The sequence below is a fragment of the Chrysoperla carnea genome, chromosome 5 (assembly GCF_905475395.1).
Source record: "Chrysoperla carnea chromosome 5, inChrCarn1.1, whole genome shotgun sequence".
Taxonomy (NCBI): domain Eukaryota; kingdom Metazoa; phylum Arthropoda; class Insecta; order Neuroptera; family Chrysopidae; genus Chrysoperla; species Chrysoperla carnea.
In genome coordinates, this window is record NC_058341.1 from 1,450,203 (window position 1) to 1,462,157 (window position 11,955).

An 11,955-nucleotide genomic window follows, 5' to 3' on the forward strand; every position below is an offset into this window, starting at 1 on the left:
AACCAGAATGGAGTTTATACAGAAGTGAAGTAAAACACTTAAGTAAGTACTAGCTGTTAGATTCACTAGACGTGTATATACGTCTAGGTAGGTACGTATATACCTACCTCTCCATACGCATAAAATGTAAATAAAGGCACTGTTTTCTTGTTTTAAACGAGAACAATTGCTTGATTTACATAAATTTACATTTTTGTGTTTTTAATGTAAAATATAATAAATTTAGAAAAAAATAATTTATTACTGAAAATAAATTTTTATTCAATGACATATGTGTTAGTTTTGATTTAATAATTTTAGGGACATGGTTACGAAAGTTGTTAAGAAACTTCGACCTAAATCTAAATCAAAGCTTATATACTAGACGAGTTTCTAACGACAGTTTTCATGTAAAATTAATATAAATTATCAAAAACTGTCAGAATATATGTCAACAAAGTTGAAAAGAAATAACAAATCAACAGTTAATACGCGATTTTCCTGATTATATGTTTGTCCTTAATACGAGCGCCCACTCAAGAAAAGCTTGCGAGGATGCCACACCAAGAAGGTCTTAACAGATTAGGAGATAATCTGAAAAACCAACAATTAAAGACATGGACCAGGTACGAGGGAGGGCGAATCGCCAAAAGCCTGTTGGGTGAAGGAAACTCGCTCGGTAACAGAGACGAGGAGATCTTGAAACTAAACAGAGCTGATATTAGAGTCATCGTAGAGTTACTCACAGGGCATGATAACCTGAACAAGTTCCAACATCAGATTGGAAAAAGACAATCTCCCGCGTGTGACAGATGCGGAGAAAATTTAGAAGAAACATCGATCCACTTTCTCTGTTACTGCCCGGCGCTCATACAGCAGCGAAGAAAATGGTTTGGTCCGACCATAGTCGAACCAGAAGAAATTAGGAAACTCAGCGCTAGGCAAATCCTGGGTTTCAGTACATCAGTTGGTTATAATAGCCACTGAAAATCGTAGCGGGGATAGAGTACAAGGGTCTACTTGGCTAGGTGCTCTGAACCATTGCTTCGAGGCGCGATCCTCGAGCATGGCCAAATAACCTCCATACCCATATCCCATAGCCATCGTGCACGTAAATCTTTTAGACGTCCAAAATGTAATTATATTCTTAAAATGGATCTATTTTGCATAAAACGGGTACATTTTTTTTTTGGATAAAAGTGTACACAAGTTATAAATATAGCCACTCAAATAAGTTAGAACATAAATAACAAAGTTACCTGTCTTAGTAAAAAGGTGAATATCAATCTTATGTACGTAATTTTCTTGAATATGCAAGTTGTGTCCTATGTCTAGCCAAAAAAAAAAAACTCGTAGAAATGCGTTCGAGAAGACAATTTCCCTTTTTTTCTGGAGATCAACTTTTAATCCTGTATTAAAAGCAGATAAATTTTTACAGTATAAAAATAATAGATTTGTGCTGTTCAAGTTTGTGCGTTTTAAATCATATAAATCCTATATTGAAGTGTTTTTAAAGGTATTAAAAGTATGTTACAAGGATAATTTTCTTTAGAAAACTAATATAAATTAGTTAAACGCATGGCAATTATTTTCCTATAAAGAAAATCATAAAAACCGGCACTCGTTTTTCAATAAAATAAATTTTAAGTGATGAAATGAATGGCATTTGTGTATTATTTCTTCTATAAGTGATTTTCTTAAAATCTTTAGGAATCAATATTTCCAAAACTATTATATATATTGAAAAATTTTACTCTTAATTATCGTCCCCAAGTTCTAACAGAATATAGGTACCCTGAAAATTTGAAATTTATGCCTCAAAAGTTTTCATACACTCATTATTTTTGGGAAAGTAGTCCATTGGTTTAACTGTATTGACTGAGTAAACCAAGAAAGTTAGTTTCTTTTCAAAAAAAGAATATTATTCCATTCGAATTTTTCTTTTAATCTCGTTGAGTTTAAATGACTTTTGACAGGAATCTTATGGACTAATTTTACCCAGCTTGAGGCTTCAGAAAAATTGATTTATGTCTACTTTTGGCGAGAATTCTCTAGCAGTTGTTTTAACGAAAATGATTGAATATAATTCAAAGAAAATTTAGTAGTAGTTTGCAATTAATTTCTCAACTGGCTTCTCGTTTCGTTAATAAATAATTTCAATCTCACCGAACATGATGCACATATAATTCACTAAACTTAGATATTCATCAACATAAACTTGAAAACTTTTTAGGTTCGTATACCTTTAGAGTAAGTTATTCAACTGACTGCTACACAGACTAATATTAATCAAGGAAATGTAAAATTTTCTTGCGTAAGCTTTCACTTTAACATGTGAAAATATATGTCTATATGACACTCATACATATGGAGAAGGAATAGCTGTAAACATGATACGTAGGTATATGGGCTTTAAGAGAAAAAAGAAAGTAGAGAAAGTTGATAGATATATTTGAAATTGAATTCATAAAAAAACATCTAAAGTTTCTTTGAGTTTTTCTTTTTTTTTTTATGTAAAATGTTTATTTTTGTGTGTGTATGTTTCTTGCTTCTAGGTAGGTTTGTTAAAACAGGCACATGCAAGTCAACATAAATTTTTAATTTGTTATGAAAAATTTGAAAGGTTTAAAAAACAATTACCCGTTTTCGACACAGTTTAATAGTTTTTAAGGTAGTATATCGATGAAAGCACTTTTTTTTGTACTAGTACAAAAGACGGTTTAAGGTCGACCTTCACCCATATGATTGCCATCAGATGAGATAACACTACTATCATAGTTTTTCCATCGAAAAGTGTTCTTGGCTATTTTTAATTAAATTAATTTTAAATCATTTTTTCCCATGAAGAGATATTTTTTTAGGGGCAAGCCATTATTTTCGTAATTAAAATATTTTTCTTCTGAATTCAATGTCGATACAATTATTTTTAAAAATTAATTTAATTTTAATCCGAAAAATTAAACCACATTTAATTTTATGAGAAAATTTCCACTAGAAAATAAATATGTAAAATATAATCGAATGTGTTTGTACAGTAGCATATCAAATTTTGTTTAAATTAAAAAAAACAAACCGCATTGCTATACATGTTGAATTAAAAACACAAAGCTTCAAAAAAAATAACAAAATAACAGAATTGTCAATACATATTAGTATATAAGCTTTTATATACAAAAAATTTCGAAAATATTAATGGTAGAATCATTTTGAGAGTATTGCAAATTAATTGGAAGACAGTTTAATTTTTCGAGCAAAATGTACGATGGTCACAAGAATAAAGTTCCCTGTTAATTATTGATTTTCCCAATTTATGGTTAGTGTATTGAGGTAATTTTTATGTTGGGCGACAGTCGGAGGATTAAAATACAACAACGATAACAGGCTTTGATTTTGTTTACGCAAGGTGAAGAAAAAATAGGTTAATACTAAGAAACCATAGTAACTTACAACAACACTATTCAATTGTAGGAATGAAATGCTTAAAATGATTCGCCTTTCACGTGACTATAGTTAACTATTCAAGTAGGCAATTTGTATGACGTAAATGTAATAAAATTATCTAAAACTATCGTAAACTCAGCAATTTGTATGAAGTAAATGTAAAAAAATGCTGTAAAAATATCGAAAAAACATCAAAAACCAAAGTTTGTTTATGTTTTCTTGAAAACTGTTTTTGAAGCTCATTCACCGATTAATTATTGTACTGTTAATATTATTGTGAGTTTTTCCATAAAGCACTGTGTTAAAAATCACAATTTTAAAATGAAACTATGAGTAAAGAAATTATTAAAAAAGTAACTTTTTTAAAATATCTACCTCCAGCACTTGAAGCTGATAATTTTTACTTTTTACCTTCAATATTTTCCAAACACTTTTTACAAAAAATGTGGTAATCTTTAGGTTAAAAAAAAAAAAGTATAGTTTGGTATGAAGTGCACAGACGGACGACGTATAGGACACGTTCATAGCTCGTATAGGTTAAATAAAATATTAATAAAAGGTATTATCGCGTGTATCGTGTATTATGAAAATATGTTTAGAAAAACAAAGTCACGATTTTTTTTTTTTTTTTAATAAATATAAATATTTTATACATTTTTTCTGTGTATTCTTCAACAATTGTATTCCGTTGTGTTCTATTTAAATGTACATTCTATGAATGTATTTATTTTTATAAATAGGATAGTCAAGCGGGAATTGTGTTATTCTGACCGAGCAACCGCGGCTTCAACATACGTATACACAAAGTGTGAGAAAATAGCTGTCAATGGTAGTTTCTGAATGAGAACTTTATTTTAAAACAAGTGAAAACAAACAATTGTGTTGAAATACCATGCATAGTCAGTGTTAATTTCTTTATCACATTACAGATACAAACATGTGACACATACATAACTGATAATCAAGTATAGTACATATTAAAGTACCGCCTAATTGGCGCCCTCACGGGTAAACAGTGATGTTTACGAAAAAATGTTTCAAACAAAAGTTGTTTAATTTAAATAAGGAACATTTTTTACATTTAAACTTTTGTTCTATCTCTAACGATTTACAAGATGGGTCCTACGGACCCAAGACCCAATTGACCTATGATGCTCATTTACGAACTTCACCTCACTTTTTACGTCCTGAGTACGCTATAAAAATTTCAGCTCGATATCTTTTTTCGTTTTTGAGTTATCGTGTCCACAGACGGACGGACGGACGGACGGACAGTCGGAAATGAACTAATTAGGCGATTTTATGAACACCTATGACAAAATTTTTTTCCTAGCGTCATTATTCATATATACATGGTATAAAAAGTAAGCGCTACTTTTATATGATGTACCAATGCACTATAAAAACATAGTTTCTACTCAGTGTCCCACGTTTAAAAAATACTTAAATACATGAATATCGATTGTTATTTTAAAATTAGAATTGTACTACGCCGAAGTTTCGTTTCACCGTATAAGATTAAATAACACTCAATCATATTCTCAAGCCGTGTAGTATGTATAAGTTAGTATATAATAATAAAAGTTTGATATGAGATTTGTATATTTTGTATACTTATTTGCATATTATAAAAATAAAATTATTACTTTAAATAAAATGCTAATATGTTTGTTAATAATAATGGTATAGGTGTGGAAACTGTTATAAAAACTATTTTGAATTTTATAAGCAACTTTTAATATTACCTGTGGAAGCTACCTACTCTACCTACCTGTGCTTACTTATTATTTTAGTTTATAAATGCTTTTTTCATACAGTTTTTGTTTTTATTAGCTTCCACTTGTGTACTAGAAAATTTGAATTTAGTCTGAAAAAAAAAAGAAAAGATTTTATGGTAGGAGTACCACTGAGAGAAATTTTCTCACCTATTCAACACGTTCTTGAGCTAGAATTTTTTTATTTTTTGGGTCCCATACACGAAGGACACCAGATTGAATTCTGTTACTAAAATGCGTCTGTCCTTCTATTCGTCAGTCTGTCAGAAGGTTGTATCTCGCAAACTGCGATGGTTAGATAACTGAAATTAGAATGTGCGATATCCGAAATGCGAAATCTGTGGCTAAAAACTGGCTAAAAATATAATATTTCTGTGATAATTTAGTTTCTTTTTACTTATAGGCAATTTTATTACAGATATGATATATAAATTACATAATGAACAAAATTGAATTTTAACATTATCTCTCTATAGCATGTTTTTTCCTAAGTGATACATTTCTAGACCGCGGGTCATTAGCCAGAACGCTCTAAAATGAGGAGTAAACATGCAATTTGATCAAGGAAGGTCTCGCGGAATGACATAGTGATAATGTCGGAAAAATGTGTATAAGATAATAAAATTTGGAAAATCCCAAAAATGATTTTTAAAATTTCTATTATTTTCTTTTAGAGTTAAATTCATAGAACCATAAATATGAACTTCAATAAGTTATCAATTTCAACAGATCGTGAAAGTTATACATTTTTAAAGATATTATTTTCAAGAAAGTTGGTTCAAAGTTTCTTGTTTAAAGTATACATGAAAATAATTCAAAAACCTCAATGTTTGTTTTAATACCTCCAAAGAGGATTTGTTTTTTACAAACAAAAGTTTCTATTCTATCGTTATAGAAAATATCTTCTGGATATTTTATAGAATTTACAAAACTAAATAGATATATATACATATATATATATATATATATATATATATATATATATATATATATATATATATATATATATATATATATATATAACTATTAAATTTAACAATAGTTCCTCATTAAAATGTATTTCTATATAAATTTGAAGGGAATAAAGGAATAGATTTATTTATTTAAGAAGGATAAAAATAAATTGTACACATTTTAACTATTATATTGCATGGTAAAAATAATCGCCTATAAAAATAATTGATTATAGCCTATTAAAATGTATAATTGACCCAGATTATTGATAAAATTCTATCGTATTATAATAATAGCTTAGCTTGGCTTGCCTGATTTTATGAAAATTCATACTTTTATTTTATTTATTTATAAATATATCATACTTTAAATACACAATGCTAAAAAATTGGAAGCCAAACGAAATTTTCCTGCAATATACTCATCGTTTTTCCAGTGGTATCACAGCAATAATATGAGAATTTACTTTTTTTTATAGGCAATTTTATTACAGTTATGATATACAAATTGCCTAATGAACAAAAATAAAATCTTGATATTATTTCTCTAGCCTAGTTTTTTCCTAAGCAGTACAGAAGATCGGCCGTGGATGGGATTATTCTCATATCACCTTCTACATTTCTAAAGGTTTTCTACAGGAAATTCAATGTTTAAAATAAGACTTTTCGTGATTAACACTCCTGTATATATATTGTACAGTTCAATTTCATATATAATTCAAATTTATTATTAATATATTTGTTATTTGAAATTCATATTTTATTCCATGAAATCTACTTACAATTGCTACACAACACAACAGGATTATGATTTGTATATAATATTATGTTATTTGAAAAAAAGATCATACAAGGATTTATAGAAAAAATATGTTGTAAAAATAATAAATTTTATTTACAAAATACAGGTTGTATTCTTTAGAGCTGTATATGAACTTTCTATATTAACTTACATTTAACATGGATTAGCAGTATCGTTATTGTTATGTGATTTCGGATAATATGCCAGTATTAAATTTAAGAAGCTGTAGTTTTTCTATCAAATAATCCCTATATTTTCTACTATTTTTTGTTCTTAGAAAATATCAGTGAAATTTACTTATCATGCTTTTTGAAAAAAAAATTATTTCTTTTAATTACGCTAAACTTTGATATGTCTTTAATCTTTATAATTTCCTAAAAATTCAGAGAAAAGTGTATATACATTTCCAAAATATACAACCTGTTTAGTATCGTTCAATGAAGCACTTTTTTTTATATTACATATAATTGCGTGATGTTTTTCATGATAGTTTCTTCTTTTTTCCCTTCTACATTTCTACTCTTTAATGCCTTTTTTGTGCTGTTATTTTATGCTGATACAAAATTAGAATAAAACAATGTATGTGTTATAAAAATATAAATATCAGAAGTTCAGGACATAAAGTATAAAAACGTAAAAAATATTTACAATAAATTTGTATTTATTTATTGTTTTTCGATTTTATTAAATCGTTCTAAAATCAATAAAATGCAAATCAAGTGTCAAATACTCACAAAATACACATTATTTCTAAACGGGTTGTATGTTTTATAACTGTAAATAGGAAGTAGGCATAATTCGTAATAAACACAGATTATTCTATTGATTCATATCAAAAACATAGAAAATTTTTATAAATTTCAGAAACTAGAATACAAAGAAACAATATAGAAATATAAAAGAACCTGTGGTGCCCCACGGTATAATAGTTTTCTCGTAAGAAATCGGAGACAAATTGATAGAATCAAAACAATCGAGGTACAGATGTTCGTTAAAATTGTATGTGTGTGCTGCAATATTTATGTAGAACTCGAATTAAGGGATTACGAATCTATGTATAGAAACCTTTTCAAACCCTAAATAAAATAACATTTATGTATATATAAAAGGATTGTATTTATTTCATGTAGTATTCCTAGAAACATATTTTTAAAATAATAATTCATGAAATCAATCATTATTTTTGAATGAGCTTTTATTACTCCTCGTAAAGCATCATAGGTTAAAATCCCTTCGTTAATCCCGTTTATCCTTTACAAGATATAATATGATATTGGGTTATTTTCAAAATTTGATTAGCTTTTACTTTTGGCAAAGGTTATGTCAAACAGATTTGAATATTCATAAAAGTTTTTATGTAAATGATAACATTTTTAAAAGCTCTTATTGACAAAAAAATCAACATTTATTACGACTTCTTCTTTATACACTTCTTCTTTATACTACAAATGTAATAGGGGCTGTTTTTCAATAATTATTTTATCGTAAACTGTAGAGAATTGTCTTGAAATTTAAACAGAAGTCTTATTAATTGACACACAAAATTTCAGCTTTTTTAGCAACACTTTCGGTAGAGTTACTAAGAAAATCTTTGATGAATGGTTTTCGTTAGATAAAGTTTTGCCTACTCTAGGATTTTTAAAAGAATATATTAGATATAGTTTTATTTTACGTGAATAAAACGTGAATTTGGCTGTATCTACTTAATTAAATTATCCTGTATAGGTATAAATAACAGACATAATTATAAAATGCATCACTGTATTAAATTATTTTCTCTATTTTTTCTGCACATAATAATTGACTTTTCACTGCATGTTGATTTTAATTTGATATATTTAAAATGGTAGCATGTTTTTAATAATTCACATTTTTTTATTATAAAAAAACAAATTATTATTAGTTTATTAGTACGAGAACTAAAGCTACATTCACACTTACTTGAATTTATTTCTAAACTTCAAGAGCTTACATCTAAAAGTAAAAATTTTATTTAATTTAAACAAGTGAAAACAAACAATTGACTGAGTTAATTATTGAAATACCATGCATAGTCAGTGTTGATTTCTTTATCACATAACACATACAAACATGTGACACCTACATAACTGATAATCAAGTATAGTACATATTATAAAATTTCCGCCTAATTGGCGCCCCCACGGATAAACAGTGATGTTTACGAAAAAATGATTCAAACAAAAGTTGTTTAATTTTTGATAAGGAACATTTTTTACATTTAAACTTTTGTTCTATCTCTAACGGTTTACAAGATGGCTCCTACGGACCCAAGACCCAATTGACCTATGATGGTCATTTACGAACTTGACCTCACTTTTTACGTCCTGAGTACGCTGTAAAAATTTCAGCTCGATATCTTTTTTCGTTTTTGAGTTATCGTGTCCACAGACGGACGGACGGACGGATGGACAGCCGGAAATGGACTAATTAGGTGATTTTATGAACACCTATGACAAAATTTTTTTCCTAGCATCATTATTTTTAAGCGTTACAAACTTGGGACTAAACTTAATATACTATGTATATTTCATATATACATGGTATAATAGGGAATATGCAATGTTCACCAATGCCTTAGATTTTTGGAAAAACTTTGTAAGTGAAAACGTAGCCTAATACATAGATATATAAAACTTGTATAAGTATATTAAAGATAATTATTTGATTATCGTTATTATATTATCAGCATGGCATACCAAACACCAATTACAACACTCTGGACTGTGTTTGTGGTGAACTGGATGCATATTAAATAATATCTGCACGATATCACAGGAAAAGCTTTGAACGTAATAACTTTTAAATTACTTTCAATTTCATTATTCTTATTTATTTACTATTTTTTTATCATAATTTTTTTACTTACCACGAATAGATACATGTTATTATCAACATCCAAGAGTTTTAAAATATAATTAATCTATTTTTAACATCTTAAATATGTCAGAAAATTAATTTATCAATTTCAACGATGCATTTTATACAAATACTATTAGAGTATGAGAATAATATTATCAACCATTTGCTCTAACTCGAGAGAAAGGGGTAAATTTCTTGCCCAAATCAAGCTTTAAATCACTGAAAACATTTTTTTTAAATAGATAGCTTACTTTCGAAACTCCATAACCAACGTTTTTAAATGTTCGACATTTCTCGCTTCGAGAAATCTCTCTTCGAAAACTATAAATATAATCATTAAATAAATCAAATTTTTGTATTTTTTGGATTAAAATTACCTTCTGTCGTATGTTTTATCGATTTTTGATTTTTTTTCAAATTGATTAAGAAAGCTTTGTAAAATTCTTAAATAGCTTTTTGTTTGTGAAAGTCGGTATAAGTACATGGGTAAAACTCTTTTACGAAATTAATCAAGACGAATGAAAAAAGGCTTAAATAATAGTCAAATCGTAATTAAATTAGTGCTTAATAATAAGCGCCTTATGATTGGATGAAAGATATCTCGAAATATCTCGGAAAATTTCGTATCAGGTAGAAATTGGATCTTTTTTGTTCGTCTAGGTGAGCTAAATCTCGCAGTAGAGTCTTCCACGGTTTGACGATTCGTTGCGTATTTTCAAATGGGTTTACGTTTTCAATGGGCAGTAATGCTAAAAGTCTTAGGCTGAAAAGTGTAAAACATAAGGATTTCGAAGCTAAGGTCTTAAAGTTTCATTGAGACAATTTAATTTTGGAACAGTTTACTAAAAATTAATAATGATAATAAATTTATTGACAAACAATCGATTTTAGTACAATTAAAACAAAAAAACTATATTTGTTCTGAATTCATTCGGTTCTGTAAACTTTTTTCTGCATCTCATAGAAAACACACTTTCACTTTATCGATTTATTTGGCATTCTACTTAAATTCACGTATTTTGAAGGTGGCAATAAGATGTCATTCGGTTCTGTTGACTGTATTTAAATGGGGCTATGGTTAAACCTGCTGAATAAACTAAGGCTGTCTTTAGATTTATTTTATTATAAACGTTTCTGATACTCAACCATTCGATGATAAAAAAAAATGGCAAAAATCCCAATCACAAAAGATTCAGCAATATTTACAACGCAAAGAGGGAACAAAAATGCCGATGGATATTCATTGCAACCATTATCAATAATCACCTTCATTGCAATATGTACTTTACTGTTTACAAAATTGGATACGAAATTGGTAATAACGAAGGAAAATTATGTAGAAGAATTACCATTTATTCTAAGTTTATTGGAGTTAAGAAAACATTAATGCAAACAGTGAACATTCCAAGAAATTGACCAATGGCTGTTGGTATTTTGAGTTGAATTGTAGAATTATAGTTGAAGGATTTGAGTCTTTTGATTATGAATCAAATATTCTTAACAAACAGAAAATTATGGCGAATGCTTTGTTTGACTCATATATAAAATATTGACTCAAAAAATCATCCTAACGATCAATTGATTGATAGCTGAAAATATGCAACTAAAGATGATTTAAATGGCGTGAAAAATTTGAGGAAATAGATACAGAATTCGAAAATACTTAAGCTTTTCCACTAAACTAGTGGAAATCCAAAATGTTTATGACAAAAGTTAAGGATCGCATCAGTAAACATGAAACAACAAATTTTTAAAATTCAGAATTAAAAACAAACCACCTCCTTTTTTAAATGTGAAGTCGGTTAAAAAATTAATAAAATAAAAATATCACTTTTTAAAAATTATTTTATCACAGTTTTCAACTAATTTTTGATGAACTATTATTTTTCGCAAATTGTTGTTCCTGTTCAATGTCCTGTTTTTGTTTTAATGCAGCTAAATATTCCTGTTTAATTAAAACACTTTGTGGTATTTCATGTTGTTTATTGTTGATGGATGTTTGTTGATGTTTTTCAATTACCATGTATCTATAGACAAAAAAAAAAAAAAACACATCAATTATTAATTAAATTATTAAAAAACATAAAAGTAATTATTATTAAAGTTTTATTATTTACAGAGTGAT